The sequence below is a fragment of the Condylura cristata genome, unplaced genomic scaffold (genome assembly GCF_000260355.1).
Source record: "Condylura cristata isolate star-nosed mole 26May11 unplaced genomic scaffold, ConCri1.0 scaffold00002, whole genome shotgun sequence".
NCBI lineage: Eukaryota > Metazoa > Chordata > Mammalia > Eulipotyphla > Talpidae > Condylura > Condylura cristata.
In genome coordinates, this window is record NW_004567103.1 from 25,938,047 (window position 1) to 25,965,310 (window position 27,264).

Here is a 27,264-nt window from a genome sequence, read left to right on the forward strand (position 1 = left end):
AGAAAAAGAAAAAAGAAAAAGCCAAATGGGCAAGGAAAATCATCACTGGGAAGAACGTTTTCTTAGTGTTTTCAATGTTGCTCTCACTGCTCAGAGAGGGCAGACCACTGTGGAAGCTATTTTTCCACACAATTGTCCACGTCCACTATTTCTTTTGCTAGCAATGTTGTCTCCAGTGTCCCCTTCTGTTATACCTGGCTCTTTAAATGGCAGGAGACGGTTTAAGAAGCTGAGAATCTCCAGTTATAGAATTGGTTTGAATAGAAGTTGAAGGAACAGGTAATGGGGTGCTGAAGTGGGGGACTCACTTACAGTTCAGAAAGAGACAAGGGACTTTTAAGTCCCCTGCAACTCCAATATTCCAAAAATTACAGTATAGTTTGTAATTTTCCCTCAGTCTGTAAGTTTCCAGACAGAGGAAACATTCTCTTTTAGTCATTTGTTGTCTTGATTGAAATGAAAACTGAAAGCAAGTCAAGGTACAGGAGATACTGGGCAATCTTCTAGAAGTAACTTGCTTCCTTTGAGGTTTTTTGTGCCCAGGAGTCTTAAATCGAAAAGGTTGGCCTACAAAGGAGGCCAGAAATGGCTTCTAATATCTGACTTCGCTGCAAAACGATTTGTGACTTACCACTGAAGCAAAATCTGAAGAAACTAACACCAGGAAGGCACAAATATATTCTTATCTAACTTCAATGGTTGTGTTTGATTTGGTTCATAACTCAATCTAGCTCCAGTGGAAAGCATCTCTAGGTCTCGGCTCACTCTCAGTCCTGCAAACTGGAGCAGCTTCAACAGTCATACCAACATTCATCCCTCATTATTCATTTTACAGAAGAAAAGTCTAGTAATTGTCTACTCTTTCAGAATTACAAGGGGTTCAGACCTATGAGTCTGACCTATGAATGAATGTTCTCTCCACTAACATCCTCATTACATGACCACCCAGCCTCTGCTCAAATTGGAGATTCTTTGCATCATACTAATTGTGAGTAAATTCTACAGTAAAACTGAGTCAACTGTCTTCCTGTAACTTCAGGATAATGCTCCCAGGTTCTCCCTTCAGACAGTCCACAAAACTGACTCCTATTCTAAAATCTTAAGTGGGCTTTCCCACTTAAGGAAATAGACTCATAGGACATTAGAGTAAGAGAGGCTTCACAGATCCTTCAATTACGTTCTAGATAAGGCATTTTATATTGTCAGACTTACATACTGTCAAACACTCACGTGGTGTTCCTCATGTGACACCGTGTTGTCTTCTCAATCTGAAATATCTATCATCTATCTATCCATCCAACCACCCATCATTCCACCCTTCCACCCACCTTCTCTCCCACCTACCTACCTGTCATCTATATTCATTCTATGCCTTTCTTTTTTTCTTTTTTTATTGTAAGAAAAAATTGCATTTTGTTGACAATCACATCACATAATGACTTAATGAATGTATAGTCATAATAAGTCAACAGTAAATGAAAACTAACCAACATTTCCTCATGTGATTTGTTAGCAAATTCCATTTCTCCAATCTTTACTTTTGTTGATTTTTGAGGAACTTAAATGCATTAGTTTGTATCATAACAAGACAAACCAATTTTGTCCTGTTAATTTTTTTTAGCCTACTAGAGGTCTTTGGGGTACCAGATCTATAACTTTGCATTTTAGCTATACATTTCACTTTAGTCATTCACAAATTGATGGATGTCATTTATGCAACTATGCCAGTAGGTTAAAACTCTGGGTTTAAATCTCAGCTCTAACACTTAAGAACTGTGCCTTTGAATAAGTTACTTAAATTTTCTGTACTTCAGTTTACTCATGAATAAAGGGCATAATAGTACCAACTGTGTACCAACTGTTACTTAAATTTTCTGTACTTCAGTTTACTCATGAATAAAGGGCATAATAGTACCAACTGTGTAAAGTAGTTGTAAGGATCACATAAACTGATACAGAGTAATAGAACAAAGCATAGTTTGAAACGCAAGAGCTCAACAGGTATCTGTTTCTTCTATTGCTTCTTATCAAGCTCATCATCATTCAAGTCACTGATAAAGAGAGATCCAGAATAAAACAGTAGTAGATGTCTATAGCTCTTCCTCTACAATCACATGGCCCCATTCTTTGGCATTCCTTGGTTAGCTGAAACAAACCTACCTGTGAAACCACTGAATTCTTCTGTTGCTCAGTTCATATTTCTCCATTAAATCCACAATGAAATCTTGTAATAATGTAAAAACTTCCTTGATGAAATCCATGGACACCCTATCCCATTTTCTTCATCTTGCTTTGCAGTATCTGACTGAATGGTCTGACTGCTGGCTGGTGTCTCATGACTATCACTGTCTTTTCTGGATGTTTTCAAAGCCTCAGAATTAATTCTAGTTTCCTGGCATTTTATCTTCTCTTTTTGTCACTCCACTTTGGGGGCTTTCTGTACTCACTGAAATCTACCCCAGATGAACAAGAAGACTGGAAGTCACAGGTGTCAGTGCTTTTAGCCTGTCAATACAGTCTGGACCAGGAGACCTCACCAGGATGAAGGGCTAAGGAAGTGTTGGTAAGGGCCTTTGTTCCCTCTTACTCACATTTTTTTTGACATTTACCAGATGGAAAAATCATGATTCTTGATTAAGATAAGAGCAAGAAGAGATGAATAGTCCCCTGTTTTCCTCATACAGTTCCTGTCCCTTTTCAACTTTTTGTCTACAAGAGTAAAACAAAATTTTATAGTAAAGAAATAAAAACAGTATTCCAGTCTTGACAGGAATTATAACTATGTCATTATCAAAAACAGGCACAACATGTTTGACATCACAAGCATTCCAGTGCTCTATATCTGGCCTATTCTGTCACCTTTATTTTCTATATGACTGTTCCTAGCCAGCTTTTTAAGTCTCTACTGTGGTTTTTAGAATTTTTTACATACTTCAGCTCACTCTGGACTCCAGACTTCCTGACAAGATTCTAATGGGATTATCTTTCTTTGGTATTTGTTCTTGGTTAGTTGCCTCTCCTTACATTCTTCTTTAAATCGCTGTTTACATTTTGAGTTCATGTGAACATTTTCTTTACAGCCACATCCATTTCTTTTTTTTTTTAGAACTTTCAAAATTCTAATTGTTAAAAATTGTGGACTATAGGACTTTGTGTGTATGTGTAAGTGCATGTATGTGTGCATGGTTTTGACAATTTCAAAAAATATTCATGATTATATAACTAGAATTTCATTACGCTTGATTACTTTACTGTATTCACAATGAATTATATGTGTATCTGTCTAATTTACTGGGTGCCAGCTATGTGCCAAGTACCATCCTATTTGCTGGGGATACAAAGATAATAAACATGATAGATGCATCCATGTCCTGTTGAAGCTTAATGTTTCACAATAAAAGGAGATGAGGACAAAGGTGGCTATTACCAGCATGTACTCGGTTTTAGGAGGGAGTCTTGAGGAGCCCTGGGAACAGGTGGGAAGAGTCCTAAATCTGAACTTTATTGTTGGGCTTCTCATCTCTGTAGTCATTCTTTTAAAAAGCTGTAGAATCACATCTTTTTTTTCCCCTGAACATCTGAAATTTCTCTCCTAAAGTCCTTAGTACAAATCTGGCTCTATCACCTGCTCCTTGGCTATCACAAGAGTTAAAGTGGCATGGTCACAACCTTGTGCTTTGCACATAGCAGGCAGTAAATATTTATTGAAGACATAGATATGGTTCCTTGCACTTCTATGTCACCAAACCAATCTCTTCTTAGTTAAAATTAGATTCAAAATAGAAGTTCTCTTCATTTATTTTACCTTCTTAGCAATGAAAATGTCAGTGAGGTAAGCTGGTCTCTGAGATCCTGTTTTATTTAAACATGAGTAAGACTCCTAGCAGATGCCCAAGTAGCTGAAGTATCTCATGACTCCTACTTATTGCGACTGTCACTTTTGTACGCTATCTATGAATCATACCAACGCTTGATGTGGTTGAGTGGTCTCAGTTAACTTATGCACTTAGAAGTATTTATTGAATACCTACTACAAGCAAGGACCTGACCTGGGCACAGTAGTTTTTTCTCTTATTAACTTCACTAACTTCATGTCTTCTTTGGGGTTTTCGATTCTCATACTTCTGCCCCCTAGAACATCTGGATTCCTGCACCATGGGATCAATTCATTTTCCACCCTTTTCTTTCTTCTCTGTCAAAATTTTGCTATAGCCTAACTTTTATTTAACCGAAGATCAGTTAAAACAGGATTTCTCAAGTATGCGACAAAGAAAACTTTCCATTTTTTCCATAATGCTATTTGAAAAGTATAATAATTAAAATTTGTTTTAATTTTAAAAAATAATTAAAAATTTAAATATAGCTATGTCAAAGTACAACATTGTGTATAGCCATCTCTTACCACCTACCATTAAAAGTCATTAATCTCCTTTTAAAAGAATGTAGGTAAGTTTAAGCTATTATTCAATTAATCATTATATGACCAATACGTAACATAAATATTGTAATTCACTTATATACTAGGCACATGTAAATATGATCACTACTTTCTTAATTTCTTTAGCCTACTTTTTGCAAAGTAACTTAAATAACCAATAACCACATATAAAATCTGCCCCCTAAATTACCATAATGATTTATTTTCCATATCAAGCAAAAACATACTCCTCTCATTTTCTTGAAAAGCATAGGCCTAATTCCATCAAGTTTCCTTTACCAAGGATTTGAGTCATCAAATAATTTTCACTAGCTGTGACTTGAGCTCAGAGTAACTTGTCATTAGAGAAACAACGAATCCATTTGTCGTTGGTATTTTCCCATTTGCTGCTAACAGACTGCGCTGTCCATACGAGGTCATGGCCACCTGACCTGTAAGCAGACTTTGCTGAGTCAGAGGTCATAGACCACGATGGATTGCTAAATAAGAAACAACTCATTAAATAATGGAGAGAAAGGGGGGGGGGGAAATACTTTAATGCTAATTAGCCTTATGTAGTTTTGTCCATATTCAGCAAGAAAACTTTCAATTAAAAACAAAAACAAAAATTGCAGTGTTTACTTAAGTTACCGATGTTTTCTCTCCTAATTATCATTTCAATAATATTGACTGAGATCTTGCAGTAAGGTTAAGAAGTAACTTTTGAAATATTTTTACATCTCGAATTTATCACAATTACCAAGAGATATAGAAAAAATTTTAGGAAGTGAATTTCACCTACAGAAACTCTTGGGGGAAAAGTTTTCTTCAGGTTATTACATACAATATATTAATGAAGTATCTAAATGTGTTTGAGTTGGTAGCAAAAGTACTCAAGACATGGTGACATTCTATATGGAAACAAGCATTAGGAATCAAGAAGGTAGTAGCCTCTAAAATGTATATGCTCAAATACAGTCTTAAATTTTGACAAGGATTCTTACCACCAGGGAGTTAAGCTAGTGCATATCACACATGAGCTGGTTTACACTTGAATTCTACACTTTTACTGCTGGCATGTACGTAGTTCTCTTTTTCTCCTATCAAATATTCCACAGTCAATAATGGTATTATCTCTCTAAGCAAATTAAGTGTATAGAGAGCTAGCAAAATTTGTAGATTATTTTTCCTAATTTAATTTTGCTGTTTTCATCTAGTAGTTTACTTACTTATTTTCACTCAAAATTCTTAGTACAACAAAATATATCATCAGTTCCATCTAGATAAAAACAGATGGACATAAAATCAAACCAAAAAATGGACACAAACAATTTATTAGGTTCAAAAGGCTCATGCCAAACAGCTTCAATAAAGGGGTAGTCTGCAGAAAATAAACCATTACATCATGGATAGAAATATCAACTCAAGCACAGGCATGAATCTGTTGACTAATAGCATGTGTGAGTGAATGGATTGAAATGGTCAATCCATGTTCAAGGAATTAAGTTCCCAGTATGCTCCAAACTTAGTATTTGTAAGATACAGTCATTGATTTATGGGTTATAGGTGGCTAAAGAGTTGCATTAGAATCCCAGTATGTTCATGTCTGAATAAATTCTTATCGCCTTTTTTTTAAAGATTTATTTATTTATTCATACAGAAATGGGGTGCAGGCCAGAGGTACAGGGGCAATGAGATGATTCACCAGAGAAAGAGTGGGGAGCAGAACAGGCAGATTGACAAAGTACACTGCTGAGGGGAGCAGCGGGCGGGTCAGGAGAGGTCTGCCACACCATGTGGGCCACCTCTGGGGCTGGGGATCGAACTTACACTGAAGCAGCTGCTGCCAGCTTGCAGTGCTGCATCCTAACCCGTTGTGTCACCAGGGAGGGTCCAAGATTTCTTTTTATAAATGAGAACACTGAGGTCCCAAGTGTATGAGGACCTTGTTGAAAGTCACACAACTAGAAAGCTGTAGAATAAGTCTTGAACATAGGTCATTCATTCTCTATTCATTCAAGCCAATTTTAGTGAGTGTTTCTAATGTAGCAGGCTTGTGTCAAGTACTGGGTAGAAAAACAGTGAATGAAATATGCACTCTAGCCTCAGAGAACTTTGATTCTGGTCAGAGTTAGCAGACAAGTCAACAGAACAAATTCAACACAAGCTAGTCTAGGAGAACTACAAGTTTTATGAGAGCACTTTGTAGTTGGGGTGGGGGTGGAGGCAAATAACCAAGATCAGGAGGGTCAAGGAAAGTTTCTAGGTGGTTGTTAGGTCTCAGTTGTCTCATTACTGTGCCCCCAGATGAATGGAGTACAGTACAAAGGGAAGAAAAGGGAAGAACCCTGTCCCAGCAGCAGGGCTGGACTACACCAAAGGCCCAGTGCCAAAAAGATTCAGGCTTAACTGAGCTATTTCAGTATTCCTCAAACTGAATGGAGAGAAAACAACCCATGAAACAAGTAAGATGCAGGCAATGGAGATTCACCTTTCTCCTGAGGGTAGCAAGCTATTCCCAAACATCGCGAACAAGGGAGTGAAGTGGGCAGGTGTGTACTTCAGGAAGAATGCAAGTGCAGACCATGAAGCAGATGTGGAGGGCAAGAGAAATCTGTGAGCCTTTGATATCAGAAAGGAGATGTTCTGCTCCCTAGAATAAGAGCAATAGCCCAGTAACAAAGACATTGGTTTTCTGGTTCATCTTTCATCCACGTTAAAACTTTGTTAGCCTGAGTATATCACTGTAGAGTCTAAGTGTCTCTGTGCTCACAGAGAAAGTTCAAGGTACAGTCCTCAAGGATTGAACACTAGGCTTTGAAACATGGCCTCCACCAAAAGGTTTTGCCTGGGTAACCAGTTTACAGATGTTCCAGACAGAAGTCATATTGCTGACCGAGTCAAACTAGTAGAGCTGCTACCTTCCCTGAATCCCTATAATACCTATTTATCTGCTTCACAGTGATGCTGTGAGGATTAAAAAGATAACATATGTAAACACACATAGCTTTAGCACTTGGATAGTAGGAATACAATTCTGTTCATTTCTTTTCCTGTGATAATGCAAAAGCTGTTCTCTGTGAAAATAATTGACTCAACAAAGATAGAGAAAAACCTGTGGCCTTCACTTCATTTACACCAGACTCTACCCAACTGATTTAATGAAGCAAGTCAGTGAATGTGAAATGATGAAGACTTTTCTAGTGGGATTTTCTTAGTCATGAAGAAAACACGAATGAACACACACACACACACAGACACACATCCCTTAAATTAAAAGAAAAAAGAAAAAGACACACCTGAATTTATTTTCCCAGCCCAGAGCATAACTTTCTCAGGAATGGCTGCCGCATCTGTGTCCCTCTCCCCTCACTGGGGCCCCGGGCAGCCAGGGCTTTCTCTGCTTTAGGTGGTTTGTGCCCCCTGCACCTCTCTAAGAATTCAGGCATTTCATTTGACAGGAAAGAAGAGAAGAGAGGGAAAGTTGCTTTGGGGATGGACTTAAGAATGGGTGATATGAAGCACTGAAATGAATGTCTCCCAATTGAAACAGAATGTCAGCACGTGACTAGAGCTGCAGCAGCATGAGAGGGAGATGTAACTATGGAAGGATGGTGGCTTAGGTGCTCACTTTGAGATACAGGGAAGGGGACAGAGCTAAGTGAAAGCATCTAGAAGGTAAAAAGAAAAAAAAAGGATACTATGAAGCTTTTAGAAGGTAGCCTTGCCCTGTAAAGCAACAGTCAGTATAAAACTTGACTGTTCACACTGACATGAAAAAGCTTTGTACAGGGAAAGTGCGTTCTGAGTGTAAACCTGCTGTCTGAACATGCAAGGCCACTGGAAGGGGCTGATGTTTCCCGTACTAAGAACTTCCCACAGCTTATTTTACTTATGCCAAACCTGTGACATAGAATTCTATTCTTCTCATTGAACACAAGAGGAAACAGGGGTATTGGGTTTCTATTGCTGCTGAAACAAATTAGTGCAACACAAGAGACTTCAAACAATAGGGATCTTAAAATATGTCAGTACAATAAGCCCAAATGGATCTCACTGTGTGAGAACCAAGGTGTTGGCAAGGCTTGCATTCCTTTTTTGAAGCTTCTTGCCTTTTTCAGGTGCTGACATCTGTCCGCAATCCTCAGCTCTGTCCCATTCCCTCCATCTGATTCAGCAATATGAACCACCATCATGGTCACATCTCCCTCTCTGGCCTTGGCTATAATGTCTGATTTTTTCCTTCTCCAAGAACCAATTTGCACTCCCTTGGAGGAAATATAACCTTCCTTGACTACACAGCAGCCATGGAGTTTAGGTGGGGCTGATTTAAAGACTTAAGCACTGACCTTGGATATGAATGTGAAATTTGTTCACAATGAGCACTCAACAAATCATAGACTTTATTATTATTATCATTACTATTACTTCTACTACCACTACTATATTTTTATTTCTATGGTAGACAAAAGAAATGTGTCTATCAAATAATGATCGATTGAGAAATACATTTTAAATGCAATTTTTAACATCCCCTGTATATTTAAATTAATGCAATACTTAGGGAGAGATCTATATTTGTTTTTTGTTCCTGGTTAAAATAATGGATGTCCCTGATCTAATTCTGCTTTGGCTTTTATTACTTTTTTCAATAACAAAAGCTGGGAACAAAATCAGATTTTGCTTCTAGCAGGTTAAGTAGATAAAAATCAGCGGGACTGTCAAAATTCAGGTTGGTCTTGTCAGGTTGAGATGCAAACCAGGGTTACATATGAGAAAGATGGATGTGGACACTAACACAAGAAAGCGCCTGGTTAATGAAGTAAACAAATGTGATGCGCAAGTCCCAGGTGGGGCATGTACAGCGCTGTAAGCAACACAGTGTCTTTGGATGGTTATTTTCCTAGAATAGTTCTAAAGTCATTCAGACCTTACAGTAGAGGTTCAACAGTACTACAATTTAACTTACGATTTCACATAGCATTACTAGCACCTAAGAAGCCTTATTTTATTTTTCTTTAATCATTATAAGCCTCAAGTACATATTACTATCCTTTCAGAGAATTATAGCTACACTCTAGAGTGGGAGGTGGTAGGATGTCGTGATTTGAAGCCTGATGGGGGTCACTGAGCAAAGTGGTTATCCTGGCTTTAGACTGAATCCATTTAGTCTGGAAACTTCACTTAGAAAATCTACTGTTACTCAATTTTCCAGCAGCTAAAGATATTCTAGAAGTTAGGCTTCAACTCCTTTCCCAGTAGCAGAAGAGGTGTAGCATATTATTGAAGGTGAGGCCTGAGATCGGTAAGGTTGCAACACCAAGTTTATAGAAGAATCTGGGCTCCTACCGCAGAGCAAGATTCCCCCCTTTCTGGCCTCACCATTTTCTACACTGCTTACAAGTTCCTTATCTGCAAATTCATGACCTGTCTTCCAATCCATAATGTGCCAAAACAAGTCTCTCAGACTGGCTTTGTCAAGCCAAAGACAGCGTTACCCATTGTTAACCAACATCTAACTCAGCCACCTTTAGTAGTAGAATACTGAAGTTCTACCAAGGCACATGATCACCTTACAGGAGCTAAAGTTCCCAGCTTCTTTTGCACCTCAGGATGTGCTGGTTAATGGGATGTGGATGGAAGTGATATATACAATTCCTTGTTGTAACCTTAAGGACGGGTGTGTTTTCATGGTCTCTGTCCACTTCCTGCTGAAGTATGACAAGCTCTTGCAATGGAAGATATTAAAGAAAGTATGGCTGAGCAACAAGATAAGTGATGGTCCCCATCACTGTGAGTTTCCACATCAATGCTTACATTGTTCAGAGAGAAGATAGTGACTTTTACATTAAAAAAAAATTTTTTTAAAGATTTATTTATTTATGCATACAGAACTGAGGTACGGTGAGAATGGGGAGAAGAACAGGCAGAATGACTGAAATACACTGCTGAGAAAGCAGCGGGCGGGTCAAGAGAGGTCTCCTGCACCACGTGGGTCACCTCCGGGGTGGTGATCGAACTCAAGCTGAAGTGGCTTTAGCTTCTTAGTGCTGTGCTTTGACTGGCTGCGCCACCTGAGAGACTTATATATATTTTTTTTTAAAGATTTATTTTTTATTTGTACATACAGAACTGGGGTACAGGCCAGAGGCTCAGGGGCGGTAAGCGGATTCCCCCGAGACAGAGTGGGGAACAGAACAGGCAGATCAACGAAGTACACTGCTGAGGGGGAGGCTTCACCAAAGACAGAGTGGGGAACAGAACAGGCAGATCAACGAAGTACACTGCTGAGGGGGAGGCTTCACCAAAGACAGAGTGGGGAACAGAACAGGCAGATCAACGAAGTACACTGCTGAGGGGGAGGCTTCACCAAAGACAGAGTGGGGAACAGAACAGGCAGATCAACGAAGTACACTGCTGAGGGGAGCAGCGGGTGGGTCAGGAGAGGTCTGCCACGCCATATGGTCACCTCCGGGGCAGGCGGGAATCGAACTCATGCGGAAGTGGCTTTAGCTTCTCAGTGCAGTGCTTTAACCCGCTGCGCCACCAGGGAGGGTCAAGAGACTTATATTTTTAAGCAACTGTTATTTGGTTTTTGTCACAGCAAACAAATCAGTATCCCAACTAACAAAGTTTCTTCACCAACCTAGAAATTTCTAATAATTATATTTTTGGAATAAAATGGTTTCTGATTACTGAACATCTATTTACCTGCTTTCCCCTCCCCCAAGAAGAAATGGCTTATCTCACAGGTGCTGCTGAAGGTATCAGGTGAGCACACCACTGCAGCTCCCTGGCTTAGGACCCTTCTGCCTGCCTAACAGAGGGTGCATCTCAGCACATCTTGGTCCCGGAGTAATCTTTGGGTGCAGAGTTCGCTAGCGCTGGGGAGGAAGAAGTAGAAAGTAACAATAATTTCTGTGCGGGGTCTACTTAACACAGGAATGAAGTATTAGTAAACCACGCTGGCCCTGATCTAGAGCCAACATTTCCAGTGAGCTTTATCAGAAATAAAACTGACATTTTGATTTCTTCCTGCCTGACTTGCTCTCTCTCAGTACCACCAGGCACACTACAGGGGATTAGGGAATGACTGCCTCATGAGAGATGAATGGACTTTGATGGACTAGTTTATTACCTTCTAAAACTTCAATGAAATTGTCTTAAATATTATTAGGATTTCGCCTTTTTAATCATTCACTCCATTAGTAAAAGCACCTGCACATGGATCATTAAATGTGTACTTTTTAATCAAAATATTATATGCTTTATTCAAGTACTCTAAAATAGAAATATGAAAAGATGTGAGGGGGAAAAGGGAACTATCAGTTCCAATAGAATTTTCCTGAACCCCTGCTCGTGGTCGACACTTCAAGTCCTGTCAAAGTTCAGAAGAGGTGGATCTCGAGGCTGGAGTAGCCAGCCACACTCAGACAGGGCAGTAGGAACATGTTTGTACAGTCTCACACTCCTCTCCACACACCGTTGGGACTTTCAACTTAATGGCAGGTGCTCAGGAAGTGTATGCTTAAGTGAAGCAGGAGTAGACGTTGAGGACTGATAAGAGGCTATCTGCAGAGCTGGAAGGAGAATGGGAGGGGTTTTCCAGGTGAGACTTATCATGGAATACTTTATTCCAAGAACAGATCTCACAGGAATGGGTAGAGGTTGGTTTTTTCATTAGATACTGACTTGAGTGCCAACATACTGTAGAGCAGCTGGAAACAAAGTTGGTCATTGAGGGGGAGAGATGCAAGAGGAAAAGGCTGCAGGTTACCCTGGGCCATGAAATAAAGACAGTGATTTTCAGAATTAAGTGGCTGTGGGTCAAAATATGAAGCCATGACTAATTTTAACATCATCATCATATCAATGCTTTATAAAGATTAAGCTAGTACTGGGATGTAAGTTGGATATAAAGGTATCTGGATTACACTAGAACCAATCAATAAAGATTGGAGTGAGGCCATGAAGGTGACAGTGGAGAGGAAAGTATGAATCTGAAGTTAATTAGAAGAACTATGATCAAGTCTCGGTAACTGGTAAGACAAGAAGGAAGAAGAAACCCAGTCTGGCTAGAGATGGCCCCGCCACTTGGTAAGTAAACAGCCTTAATCGATTTTTCAAAATGTTCCTCTAACTTGATTTGCTAGGTAATGAACCCAAATGAGAGCTGATAGTTCTCAACTCCTACTGAAACTTTGGGGCTCACTCTATAACCTCCAAATAAACTCCTTAACATGGAAGATGGAGTAAATCGAAGGTATTACCAACTTTGCTAGAAGATGCAATTTAGAAATGGCATTCTGCCTTGAGGAAGAAGGAAGCATCACATTTATGTGGACACAGCTGACAACTGCTGGCTTCCTGCAGGCAAGTTAGCAACCTAGTCCAGCACAAGATTAAGGTCAGTGATAAGTCCCTGTACCTTTTCAGCCACATCATAAGTAGCTGAAATTTCTCAGTTATGGAACCAATGTTCTAGGTAATGTAACCAGCTGTATAATAAAGAGATGTGACAGGAGAGGGTCCTGACAATGCTAAAAGAAAAAATATCCTAAAGGAGTGAGGATTCTGTGGACAGATTACATGACACGCCTGCCTCGGTGAAGTTCATTTTTTGAAACATTTGCGGTATCCCTCAATGACTATTTCTGAAAATGGTCTCCTAAGATAGTAAGAAGTGACCAAAAATTACATAAAGCTCACTTTCCAAATAGAGTTCTGCAGAAAATACAGTTGCCATCTGGACTTTTGGCTAACTTCACTTCTCTCCTTTCAGGCAGATATCATTTAATCTAGACCACACAGTTTGTTCACTCAGTTGGTTCATGAAACTTCAGAACATGAATCTGGAGCAAGAATGTTTGGCAAGTGACAGAACATTAGCTGCTTGACATGAGGGCAGCTTCCTTGTTTCAGTGGTTAGGCAAGGCTCTCCTAGGGTTCTGTGTGCCTTCAGCTATGAAGTCAAACTGATTATCCCTGTCATCTCTCAAAGATAATGCCCACAATGAGACAGGTTCTGTTCCTATACATATATTGATGCTCTAAAATTAACTACAAAGACTTTAAGACCCAGTCCTAGTTCAAGGCTAACAGTATGATGGTCTACTTAGATCTAAATGGATCTAAACCAAGTAACTGTACTTGTCATTTCATGTGAAATGGAAATAAAGTTTCCCTATTCTCATAGAAAATATAGCCTGTGCTTTAAAACTTAGCTGAAATGTATTAAAGTAAGGAAAAAAGTAATTTGGTCTGGGTTGGCTTTTCAAATCTTGTTTAAACGAAGAAAAGAGGCACTTAATAAAGGAATTCTATTGGTTACAGCATTGGTCTCTCCCATTTCCTGGTTTTTTAAAAGACAGAAATTGCCGGTCTCTGTAATTACCTACTTGTCTCCAAAGAAAGTGACAGGTTGAGCTGAGCCCTAAAGCCAGCAAACTTCAGCCAGATTCAGAGAGGGAGAAGTCGTTGTGACACACCATTTGGCTTCAGTCTCTGTGGCCTCATTTGGCCAGGAATGCTGAGGACCGCAGCAGGGCCCAGAGTGTCTTTCTCAGTGGCCGCCATCAAAACGCCTATCAGGAATAGTAGCAATGATCTACCCTGGCGAGGCAGGTCAGAAGGACAAACATATGGCAAAAAAAGAAACAGAACGAACAAACTGGCCATGGGATAAAAGTGATTTCTTTTATTAAAGATGATGCTACCGTTTCAGTGAAAATAATTTGGGTAGAACTTTAAATATTTTAATCATAAATAAAGTGCTAGACAATACTTTGTGCTCCTTAAGGCTTTGCTGGCTATTTACCACACTGCTTTCAGATTTTCAGCTCCTATTAAATCTGATTGATAACAAATTTGTCGTTCATTTGCCTGATTCTGTTTTCTTCACATTTCTTAACCAGCATGTGATGTCAGAGTCAGAGTGGAAAGTATGCCTATACTTTGGAAGGAAAACAGCAATGTTTGTGATAACCTAATTTCCCTCCTCTTTCTAAGCTTACCACTCATAATTCTTAACACATGTTTTTTCTTGGAGTCATTTTTATTTCTGGCTTTATGTAAATGTGAGTATTTTCTGTCACAGAAAATGGCACTAGCCGATCTCCTGTGATGTCCCCCCTTGTATGTTCACTGTCAATGAGACAATCTGTTGAGAGTCATTATCGTCATCTTGTTATTTATGTGTGCTCATCATTTTCTATTTTAGATTTATGCTATTAGGCCTTGATCACAAAGGTGATCACATGGAAATATCTAATGAAACTGGCTTTCTGGTAGAGAGTTCAAATACACTTTGCAGATACAAATAAATGCTCCATTCACCAAGAGTAAGTATAAAGTATTCAGAACCTCAGATGTAAACATAACAGTAGTGCTGGGATTAAGACAGTAAACAGAAATACAACTTATGCATTCCATTAACTATGATTGCAAAGATATTTCAAAATCAAGTTGTAAGGTATTAACATTCAAGTTTTTAAATGTGTGTGTGTGTGTTTTAAGATTTATTTATTTATACATACAGAGCTAGGTAAAGGCCAGAGGTGCAGGGGCAGTGAGAGGATCCACCAGAGAGAGTGAGGAACAGAACAGGCAGATCGACAAAGTACACTGCTGAGGGGAGCAGCGGGCAGGTCAGGCGAGGACTGCACTGCCATCTGGATCACTTCTGGGGTGGGGATCGAATTCATGCTGAAGTGGCTTGAGCTTCTTAGTGCTGTGCTTTAACCCACTGCGCCACCAGGGAGGGCCCTAAGTCTGTTTTTTTTTTTTTTTATAGAGGCACACACAGTACTCTTAAGATCTACCGCTTATGCAATAAGACCCAGTCATGTCATTTTCACCTTCCAGGTACAAGGATATTTTAAACAGCAGAATATTGAGGTCAGGGATGATTTGAGTGTTCTGAGTTTTATTATTTATTATTGCACTATTTAAAATGGCAGAGATGTGAACATGTATGTGTATATACAAACACACATGTGTGGATAAAATATCCACACACAAAGGAATATCTAATGAAATGACTTGATTCAGAATTTAGTTTGCAACTTCTAGTCCTGCTTCCAGCAGCTCAAATATTTGGAGTTCCCTCAGTTTCAGTCTGTCCAATTTCAGAGCAATGTCTGCTGTGAGGGCCAGTATCTGGGTGGACGCTGGTCACTGAGCACTATAAGGCAGGGGCCACGTGCAAGGGCTGAGTGTGTAAGTGGTCACTTGCGTGACTCATTCTCGTGTCTCTCTCAGACATCCTGATCTTTAAAAAGGATACCCATGAGTCTATAAAATAAAAGTAAAGGAAGTTACAAAGACTCACACCACACTGGAGAAAATACTGGGGAGCTCCCAGGCTCTGTCCAACAGCTATTTTTGGGTCAGGCCCAACTGAGCCTATTTGCACACAGCTCCTTCCTGCATTTGAGAGGACACACAGAGTTTTTCCAAAGAGCCAAGTTTCTCCACAGGCAGTTTCCATAGCAGTGTTGAGAGACTCTGGTGTTGGAGGGGACAGCAGGAGAGAGCTAGCAGGGTAAAAGGGTGAAGTGAAGGGATCCTGAAAAGAGCGTGGAGGTGGGGTGGCCTTTTATGTCTATCGGAAACTTGTTTGTCAAGTTCTTGTAAGTCCGAGTTTGTACGTATATCCAACCATACTTTACTATAGCTTTTTTAAAAAAAGTCATTCACAGTTGACATTTCCTAAATGTCATGTTTAGCTACGAAATACAATCCTGGCAAGACGTCAAAGACACTGCCTTTGTTGCTCAAGTCTGGTTTGTTCAGTCACAGCAAATACCTAACAAACGCACGGCTAGTTCTTCTTAAATGGAAAGGCATTTTCTCGTGTATCCCAGAAAGCATTTTAAAAATTAAAATGGGGCCCTCCCTGGTGGTGCAATGGGTTGGAGCACTGCACTGCGAAGCTAAGCCAACCTGTGGCTGCTTCAGTGTGAATTGATCCCCACCCCGGAGGTGACCCACATGGCACGGCAGACTTCTCCTGACCCGCCTGCTGCTCCCTCAGCAGTGTACTTCGTGGATCTGCCTGTTCTGCTCCCCACTCTGTTTCTGGTGAATCCTCTCACCGCCCCTGCACCTCTGTCCTGTACCCCATTTCTGTATGCATAAATAAAATCTTTAAATAAAAATTAAAATGGATGTGTATTTTCTACAAACGATACCCCCCAAATAGGACGAAAGAATACTAACAAGAATCTCTGGCAGTAACGAGTCGTCCACGTTGGTGAGGACTCCAGAGCAGGTAAGCAGCGGGTCACTCTTGACCAGGACCATGTCATGGGTTGCACCAAACCCATGACATTTCCAGGGCCACAGCGATAAAGTTAATCATCTCATCGTGCAAAGGGGAGGCATGCCAGTGTCCGCTACTGACACCCGTGGTTGTGACGAATGCCTCTTTACCTTTCTGGGACAGAAGAGCGGGTCTGAGCTAATGATTCACATTGTTAAAATTATGGACACAGGCAAATAATTACTCATGGTTAGCCAAGCTCAGTTTGCTCCCACACGCCTCCCTGAAGTGACTCCTCTGAAAAACAAACTCACTTGGCAAATGTTTAACTTCATTAAACCTGCTACACTGACATCAAGAGGTACATTTCTAGTGGACTCAGTCATGCAAACTGTCGATAGGGCATCTTCACCGAAGGCCCACTTTGATATTTGTGTGATATTTGAGTGTTCTCTTCTCATTAAAGAGAGGACCAGAGTTCAAGGAAGAAACTGTAAAGGCTGCAGTTACCTACAACACTGTGGCATATTTCTGACGTAGGTTACAGTGTGGTACCTGTAAAAGTCACTGCATCGCAGAGAGTTGCTTATGTATTTATTTCTCAAGAGCCTTGTGTATGAGTGGCAAATTCCTACAGAATTATTTTTTTAGGGGTTAGCTAGCCTCTATCAGATTTCTTGGTGACAAACTATGGCAAGACGAAGGAAGTTTCGATTTAAAATCTGAAAAGCTGGGGTATTGTGACTATTGGGGGTGGAGTGAAGGGACAGAAGTCGGCGAGAAGGTTTGGGGACTACATCTATGTGCTCCTTTTCCTGCTTTCAGGGGAGTAATTTCTTTTGAAAAATGAGTTTATTTTCATAACAGGCAGTGAGGAACAGCGAGGCAGATGTGTGTGGGCCGGTTCTGGCCCTTGATTAGCAGGAAGGAATGATACTGCCTTTACGTCTCACCAAATATATCTGCTGAAAAACATACAAGGAACCTCCCTTGAGTTGCACGATCAAGACCCCCAATTTCAACGCAGACATGGTGCTGTTTTAGGAAGGTTTAAATGGGGCTACACCTCCATTTGTTCAGACCCATTCTCGGATGCGATTAACAAATTACAGGGTTTTTTTCATCGCCTCTTCTTTGCTGCTTGAAGTGGGAAAGTCTGAAATCAAGCATTTGGAAAATGTTTCCTTGTCTTGACCAGGATGTTTGGTACTTGATAGAGGCCACATGTAATTCTTACAGTGAAGCAGAAGATAGGACCAAACAGTCCCCCTCCTCTGCCCAAGACAGCTCCCAACCTTATACCAACTGTGTCCATTCTATGGACAACATGCTAAAGTCACTCCCTTTTGACAGCTTTCAAACTGGAATGTGGCTGGAGTGCATGCTGTGCAGCTCCTTCTGGGGCTGTGTCAAAGTAGGTGTGCCCCCCAGAGCCCTCACTTTGTTCTTTTTTCCTCCTAGAAGCAGGTTTTTGTGCTGCTAATCCTCTCGGAATGTAGCTCTTATCACCACCTAGAGAAATTCATGCCCCTTTCTCCCTCCCTGTTCCCCAGACCCATGAGGCTCAAGAACAAGGGAATAATTGTTGGGGGGTTGCCCTCTGAATTCAGGTGCACTGGCACCAGAGTTTTCCTATAATCAAAAAGGAAGAGGAGAAATTAATTATGCTTCCCTCTCCGAGGAAGTGGGAGGGGGAGAGACTTCAGAACAGAGGCTGGGGCCCCCTGCCATTAAATCCTGCTATTGGGGGGCGGAGAGGGTGTCGGATTTTAAAGCAGCAGACTCACAAGAGCATCTATGGCTGCATCTCCAAAAAGCCAGAGCAACTGGCCCATGCAGTGGGGGAAGCTATTGATAGCTCAGCCAGCTTGTGGGTGCTTGTGTGCCTGTTTTCTTTTTAACTTCTGGTTACATAGTGGCTTCCCAATGTTTGGCATTTTCTATAGAACTTGCAAAACTCATTATATGTTGTTAAGTGTGTGCCCTTTTCTCTCATCCTTAAATCATCAGTTTTGCTCACACAGGAAAACAAACTCAGAATGCAAATGCAATGTGCCACTCTTTAGACTGTGAACCATGAGGAGCTGTCATAGGGTCTAGGCGTTACGGAAAAGCAGGGGCTGAGACACGGAATCGCGTAAGTCCCTGGCTCTTTCTTTAAGCACATAAACATAAAACTGAGACGTTCACTGAGCTAGGAAACTGCCTAAACCAGAAAGGTCGTCAGATAGACTGAAGAAGAGAAACTGCATTCTTAGAACCCAGTAAGAGGCAACAAAAAGCAGCCAGTCCTTAGAACCCAGTAAGAGGCAACAAAAAGCAGCCAGTCCTTGAACAACACTCAACTAAATGGACCTTCCTACAAACTATGTTAAGGGGTGGGGCACTAAAGGGCACGCGCCTCCTCTATCTCAGAATCCAACGCTTTCTGCCTGAAATCCACAAACCACCTTACACTAATGTCTATGTTCCTGTGAAATACATTTTCCCAAGGTCGAACACAGTTGTATCAAAATGAAAACTCAATTTATAATCCCTCACTGGAGAGAATGGAGGGGTGGATACAAAAATGTTAATGCTTCATCCTTCAGTTTAAGGCTATGAAATCAGTCATCAGTTCTGAATATAATATTAGTGAGTCCCTTTGGAGACAATTATGTTTGTCAGAACACCAGGAAAAATGTAGCATTAACTAAAATACATCAGGTATTAGAGAAAAGTTACTGACAGGCTTATGTATTTTTTTAATGGAAATTTTTAGTCCTTGACAAAATAAAATATGTGCCATTCATTTCATGTTAATTTCGCAGGATTTTGAAAAGTGTCTGGCCTTCAAATGTTTTTACCACAAACATGTTGCCATAGTCCCCAAATCCTCTACCATCCATTAAATGTATTCATATAACAAACATTTATCCTCTCATCTCTGGTATGTACACACTTGCAGGAAAGCTTTCTACTGCTGGTTGATTCATCTGAAAACACAAACACTGAGAGAGATGTTTTGCGCTTCCTCCCAGCCAGTGTGGAGTTACAAAAGGAATATACAAATCCGCCTCTTCTCTCTCTGATTTCCATCCACTGATTTCATAGAAGCACATTTCATTTTCAGAACACTTCCATACAGATACTTGTGAACCATACTATAAGGTTAATTTTTGGTGATGACACAAAACCTAGACTTTTGGGGAAGGTTCTTGGCAGTGATTGAACACATGGTGTGGTAAATCCTCAGCCACCCTAGCCCAATTCTCTGTACTGCCAAGTCAAGGTCTTCAATTAAAATAATAATAATAATAATTGCATCCAGCCCCCATCAGTCATTATCCATCCAACTTTAAGTCCACTTTAGAACCTTGTATCAACAGATGAAATTCTGGACCCTACCTGTCCCCCAACATCTGCCCCACCATGGTTATTACCATTCTAGGGGTATGGAGGTGATTAACAGATATGCTGATCTATATCCTTCCAAATCCTGCTAAGACAGTGAGAAATAAATAAAAATGGTATAAACCCGAAGGACAACAAATGGGAGAGGAGACAGAGCGAATAAGGCACATCACAACAATTCGAAGACAGAAAGCCAAAAGGGAAGCCTAACCCTCCAAGCAGAAGCAACTGAAACTTGACACAGCTGAGGACCCAGAGAAGCTGCCACTTGTCCTGGGGTATGGGTGGCTGATTCTTCAAAACCCTGAAACCAAGAGCCTGGAGACTTCAAGCATCATGTAGGACAGTGCGAGGCGCCAGGAGCTCCACTCCTCCCATTTTCCACCTTACATGGGCTACTCTGCGCCTCCACCCTGAACCCCCCACCTCTCCCACCCCCCCATCCCCGCCCCCCCAGGTAGATGCGCATTCTGCTCCTGGGAAGCTGAGTGTCAAAACAAAAAAACGAAGATCTGTAGATGCTGACATTTGGGGAGCAGGGTGGATGTCTTCTAACAAACTGAATTTGCTGAAAGGAATGAGTTCCTTCTCTTGAGCAGCTGGAGGAGGAGAGAATTTGAGGGTGGTCAGCAGAGGATAGTGTGGTTAGTCAGGATGTGCTTGGCATAGACATCAGGAAGCTTTGGTTTAGATCCTTCCTTTTTCCTTCCTTTTTCATTGACTCTTTGGGTCACTTTTCCTTTCTCTGTCAGTTCCTCGTTTTTAAAATGAAGGAGTAGGACCCAGGATTCTGCTAACTGAGATGCTCAGACACCCTTCCCAGAAGGTCTAGAATGACAAGCAGGTGGGATGTCAGGGGTCTCTGACAAGGAGGACAAGTCTCTGACTTTTCGGGATCCTTGTTGCTCCCACAGCAGGTGGTTGCCAATCTTCCAAGTGAGGCAGTAACACCAGTGTTCCAAGTAAAAGACTCTTGTCAACAAATTGCATCTGAAACTCAGGATGGAATCTAAGGGACTCACAATATGCCAATAGCAACGCTTCATTTCTTCACACAACAAAGTAAAAGCACTGTCAGGTGGAGTCAACCCACACTCAACTTCACTCTCCTGCTATTTTGCTTTGATTTTTGCTTTGCTTTAATAAAACTAAGAAGAGTGAAAATCCAACATGATACCCTCTTTTTAAGGACCAACTCTGAAAACAGAATAACAGCTAATATCCACTGAACACTCAGGGTTAGTCAGAGACACTGGGTTAGAAACTATTTCTCATTGATACCCATCCCCAAGCCCCCCAATATTGCAAATATGCAAGTAGGGCTCTGAGAGCTTCGGTGACCTGCTGGTATATATGGAAGGCTCAGGGCCAGACCTAGGTCCCACTCTAAACGGAGAACACAATTTCCATCATTGCATTACATCACCTTGCCTCACCCCATTCTTGCTATCTTCGGCCTACATAGCCAGGCCCCAGCGTTCTGCAGTCCCCTCTCTAATGACATTCTATGACTTCAAGGATTGACATGACTGGCCCTTTTGCTGAAGAGCTAGGAGGCATTCTGAAAAATCAATACTGGCTTCTGCAGGAAGCAAGCTTGCCCAAAGCTAATTGAAAGCCATCTGAACATTTCCAGAATGGTGACCATAATCATCTGTCTTCTTGTTTACCATGTTCCAACATGCAACTTCAGTAAATCACTTCAAAATCACTCTACATCATCACTAATACTAAAAAGAAGACCACAATATTTTTTGTGTCACTGCTCCATCTCAACTCAGAGCACTGGTATTAATAATGCAGTTTGCTGACATTACTATTTTAAAGTAGCACTTTTGAAAGCTTTATCATGAGTCCTTTTAAATTTGATTTAGCTCTAATTGCTATATAACATTTTGCTTAGAAATAATTCCTCTCCTGCAGCAATAGCTATGTTGAAAGATACAGTTTTCTTGAGTTTTAAAAATGTTTTTGGCAAACCTGGATTTTACCCATTAGAGGACTAGAAGGGATGCCAATGAGAATGGGCAGGATGTTTTATTGCAAAACATTAATCTGGCAAACAGAAAGATATATATTTTGATTTAAAAGATATTTTGAACTAAAAGATACATATTTTGATATATATATCGCCTTGAGACTTCAACTCTACTTACTGTAAATGAATTCAATGGCCAAATAACTGTTTGGTATAACTTTACAACCCAAATGATGAATCTGTATCACTACCCAATACTAAAACAAGTCAGGAAGCAAATGGGGAAACTTGGTGAGGTGGTTATGTGTGATGTGGTCCCTTAGGTATCTCTATTCACTCCCACTTCCCCTGGCCAGGAAAGCTCTATTTGTTTCAGAGGACCCTGGGGAGTCACTTCCTCCATGGTGGACCTGGGCTTGGGGTACTGGACTGAGGATGAATCCCTTCTGCACCTCATTCCATGTATCTTATGGGTCTGCTCAGTACCAAACAGGCAATCAGTCCAGGGAGAAACAAACCTAGGGCTTTGTTTGAGCTATTAGGAAATTAGATTTTCACTTTGCTAGGTCTAAATAGAAAGAATAATGGGACTTAAGTTGCCTCAGTCATCTTGTAAACATGCGGATCTCAGGAAGGAGCCAGCATAATGGAATACAGAGGATGAAGCAAGAAATAACAGTTTAATCCATTCCTATTGAAGTGGTTTCCAGAAAGCTTTATCTAACAATATCTGTGTTGACTACCCCAACTGCAACGGTGGTGGGAAATTAAGTTTTTGGCTGGGCACGTTGCCCCCTTGAATAAAATCAGGAGTGTCACTAAGGGAGAAAGAAAGAATGGGTATTGGATGCCAGTTAGTAGTCTCCTTGGTGGCCTGTTTGGATTGGGTTTCCAGCATCTACTGCAGAAATAGATAACATGTATATATAAAGGAGCTACTATACATTTCAGAGCCTATAAATTAGAGATCAAGTTGAAATTCATGTGTATTTCATTTGTAAAATGTTTCACTAGAGTAACCTGATTTCTCTTTTATAGTAGATTCATTTGAATTATTACTCAATTTTTAAGTAAGGTATCCACAATTAAAAGTGTGGCATCTGCAAGCAAGCACAGCAACTCAATTTTGCATATTCAACATAGGCACAAATGTTGCTAAAAATGTTAAATATCCTAATTTCTTCTTAAACTGTAGTGATAAATCATACTATTTATGAATTCAGTGTCCCAAGATAGGAATTTTTCTGTTTCAAATTAGGCCTTAGGCTTGTAAAGGTTAGGGCAGAAATGATAATAAAGGTCGGAATCTTTGAACTGAGATTTAGTTCTCGGGCTTTAAAAACTGGAGAATAATGGAAGTAGCTATTCTTAAGAACTTTTTACACTAGTCACAAAGACACATCACAGAGGATACAGCCAAAGTGAGATTTTCCTGAAATTATTTAGTGTGGCATAAGAAAAGAAAGATAAACATAAAAACAGAGGTTTATTGGCCTGGGATAGATAAGAGGCAGGGGAATAGCAGGGATTGTCAGTAGATGTTCTGCCTTTAGTCATGAGTTATATGGGCAACAATAAATGACCTTTGCAGGCCATATATTCATACAATTTCAGAGCTTAAAGGAGACTTGGGGGAAAAAACCAAAACACTGAATTACCCTCTCACTTTATAGAGGAGAAAAAGAAAAAGACTGAAAAAGACAGGTCACCTCCCTAATGTTCTACAAGTTCATGGCAGAGCCTGGATCAAAATACAGGTTTCCTATCTCGTGAAGCAACACTTTTCCCACTAACTTTAGAAGTTATAGAATTAAGAATTGTGTGCTATAATTTACCGCTATGGTTATTATGAACTCGCTTTGAAATTATAAAGGTAGGAGAGAATTAACTGTAATAATAAGCATCTACCAGAAGCAATTAGTAAGAAAAAAAGTAAGACCTCTTGTCTCACTAAAGTTACCTAAATCCAGGAGGTGTGGACAGTGTTTGTGATACAAAGGAAGAGGCTGAGAGCTGCACAGCACACGGGAGTGGCATCTTTATTACTGCCTGCTGAAGCTCACCTCAAACACGGAGCAGTCCTCAGTTTTGTGACTCTCATCACAAATTCTCCAAGAAAGCTCAAAACAAGGTTAATCAAAAAGTGATGGGAAACCTACATCTTTTGAAGGCCTCTCTTTAAAGTAGTAGAAGACAGACATCAAGTATAACCTTGCAAGTGAGTGAGTGAGTCTGAGTGTACTACAAATAAGATGAATTCTTAACGTATTTTCACCACTTGGCAACTGGTAAATATGAGAAAAAGTAGAGAGTTCATGACTGAGCAGTTTCTCCGCATAAACTTAGATGTGCATACCTGGGATGTGGGAGTAGGAAGAAATCTCAAGATGGTCTAATAAGCTGAGTTCCTTCATTTAGCAGAGGTGAGGAAGACAATAATTCCTGATAAATGTGGTGTAACATAGAGCAATGACTGTTACCATGTTCAGCTGACATAAGCATACAAATATATTCAGCTGAGAAACATAACACGAGGTCTTTCAGTTATCCAGAAACATTTTCATAGGGTTTGACTCATGTGCTTTCCTTTTTTTGATTAAAAATAAACTTTGTCGGCCCTCCCTGGTAGCATAGCGGGTTAAAGCACAGCACTGAGAAGCTAAAGCCACTTCCGCATGAGTTCGATTCCCGCCTGCCCCGAGGAGACCACATGGCGTGGCAGACCTCTCCTGACCCGCCCGCTGCTCCCCTCAGCAGTGTATGTTTCAGTACATCTGCCTGTTCTGCTCCCCACTCTGTCTCTGGTGAATCCTCTCACCCTCCGCATCTCTGGCTTGTACCCCAGTTCTGTATGAATAAATAAATAAATCTTTAAAAAAATAAATAAATAAACTTTGTCAGTTCTATATCATTAGGATGGCAGATGTTCAGAGTGGAGAAATTAAAGACACAGATAACTCAGAACATTTTTTAATGCTCATTATCTTACCACCCCCAAAAAACACTTAAAAAATTCTTAAATAAATTTCTAAGTCATTTTATGAGAATATATCCATATGTTAACAAAATTGTGCTCTCACTTGCTTATTTGTTTTTTTGGACCATGGTTTTACCCTACCTTAATAATATAAAATGAACAACTTTCAATTATTAATATTTACTTACAATGTTGTCTACAGTGGCTGAATAACATCTCATTATATGATTATACATAATATACTTAATCCACTATTTTCTACATTTTAGCAATTCCCCATAATCTTGTTAGAGAATGATGTGATGAACATCTTTGGGATTAAAATCTCTGCATATTTACCTAATTATTTCCTTGGCATAAATTTTTATAAACAACATTCCTGCAACAAAATAATGACATATTTTAAATGTTTAAAAAAATACACGCTATCAAACTGTCATCTACAAAGAGTCATATTGTTTCATTTACTTGAATTACATACTTTTACCCTTTGATCAGTTCATGAAAATACTATGTAACACCACGGGCTGGTCAAGTGGGACAGATGTACTTAGAGCTATAACTTTAGTGAGTGTTAGACACAGGCACTTTAATCAATTAGATGAGTCTACACTATCAATGCCCGATTTGTATACCTCCAGTCGTGATTGACTTTGATATTCTTTGGGATCTGATGCCATTTTTCTCATGCCTATATTAGGTGCCTTTTTATATACTTAAGAATATTCTTAGAGAAACTCTCGATGGTTAGTCCACAGCAACTTCTAGTAGAGCTCTGACCAGATGCATCAGCTAGAAAATCTATCATCTGAGTTATACTTCCAATTAGAGGCCACAGCCAGTGTGCAGTCTGACATTTTAATGGAATGATAGAAACACACCTGAAGTTCAGGCAAAAATCAACAAGTATCTGCAAGACTAAAGAGATGAAGTGGAATGTGCTGTCAGACCACGCATATTCTTCTAAATTTTTAATTTATTCTTTCATTTTTATTCCACCTGGTTCAAGGACTTATAGCAGCTTTTCTTTTTAAATGTGTTTTCTAAATTGGACATTTTCACATCATCAAGACTGCCAACTTCTTTCCTAACATAAGGATATTCTTCTATCTAACTGTTTGCTATCTTTGGAGACTGAATGGTAAGGATATTGTTCTTGTCCAAGAAAAGAGGTAAAAATAACTCATTACGATCACAGATCTTGCCTGGAAGACCCTCCAGACAGAGTGACTGTGGCTATGCAACACCAGTTACATAAAAAAGATCAGGAAAAAACTCAGTTCTAGAATGCATAAGATCTCCAAAGAACCACAAACATTCAGAGCTCTGGGGTACACATTTTCCCCACGAGACTGCAAGAAGTGAGATCTCCAACACTCTGACTTACAAGGTGCATTGTGAGACCTGCAAATGAGAGGTGCCCAAAGCATCTGTGGGAGAAGGGGCGCTTCAGCCACCCACAGACCAGCTGCGAGGAAGCGTCCATCTCCTGCTCAGGTTTGTCCTTCACAGTCTCCGTTCCTATCCTTCCCAGGCTCCTACTCGTGCAGCATGTCATCACACCTCTCTGGGGCCTAGTTCTAGTCTCCTATCCCACTGTTTGAAAGACTTTTTTTCCTAAATCCTTATCTTTGGATTTCCACCCTCCCAGCCTCCAAAAATTTGCCTGACCTCTTTTGTCTCAGGGCCCCATCCTGGCATTGAGAAACAAGGTCTCTCTGGTATTATAAACTGAAGAGTAATAGCTCATGGTAAGCCCATGGTACGTGGTGAACAAAGACCTGGAAGAAAATCACGTTTGGAAACAAAAGGCAAAAGGGCGTGAAGTGCCACGTTCATGGGGCTAAGAGAAGGCGTCACTGAACTTACTTGGTATGTTAAGTGTTATACTTAATAAGGTTGTCTTTACTGCACACTAATTGTATTAAAGTTCCTTTTCCATGACAGTGTCTTGCCCACTAGAGTGTGTTTTGTCTTGATGAAGTGGATGGCAGAACCCATTTGGGAATGGGCAGGTGTGGGGGTCCTGAGGTACCCCTCATCCTGTCCGATAAACCTTTGGCAACTTATTTAATGTTACTATGCCTCAGCGTCTACATTGTAAAACACAAAAAGACAATACTACGAGACCTCACAGGGCTGCTCGAGGTAATACATTAAAGCAGTTACAGAATCAGAAGTTAGTCTGCTGGACACATACTTCTCCCAGAGCTAAGTGTTTTAGGGCTAGATGAGGT

At 40.3% G+C, this 27,264-nt stretch overlaps 1 protein-coding gene across 8 annotated transcripts in view; it reads right to left on the minus strand.

Moving 5' to 3' along the window:
- Nucleotides 1–27,264, minus strand: part of SPATS2L (spermatogenesis associated, serine-rich 2-like) — a 157,457-nt gene that overhangs the window by 97,933 nt on the left and 32,260 nt on the right. The gene's annotated exons all lie outside the window — the stretch shown is intronic.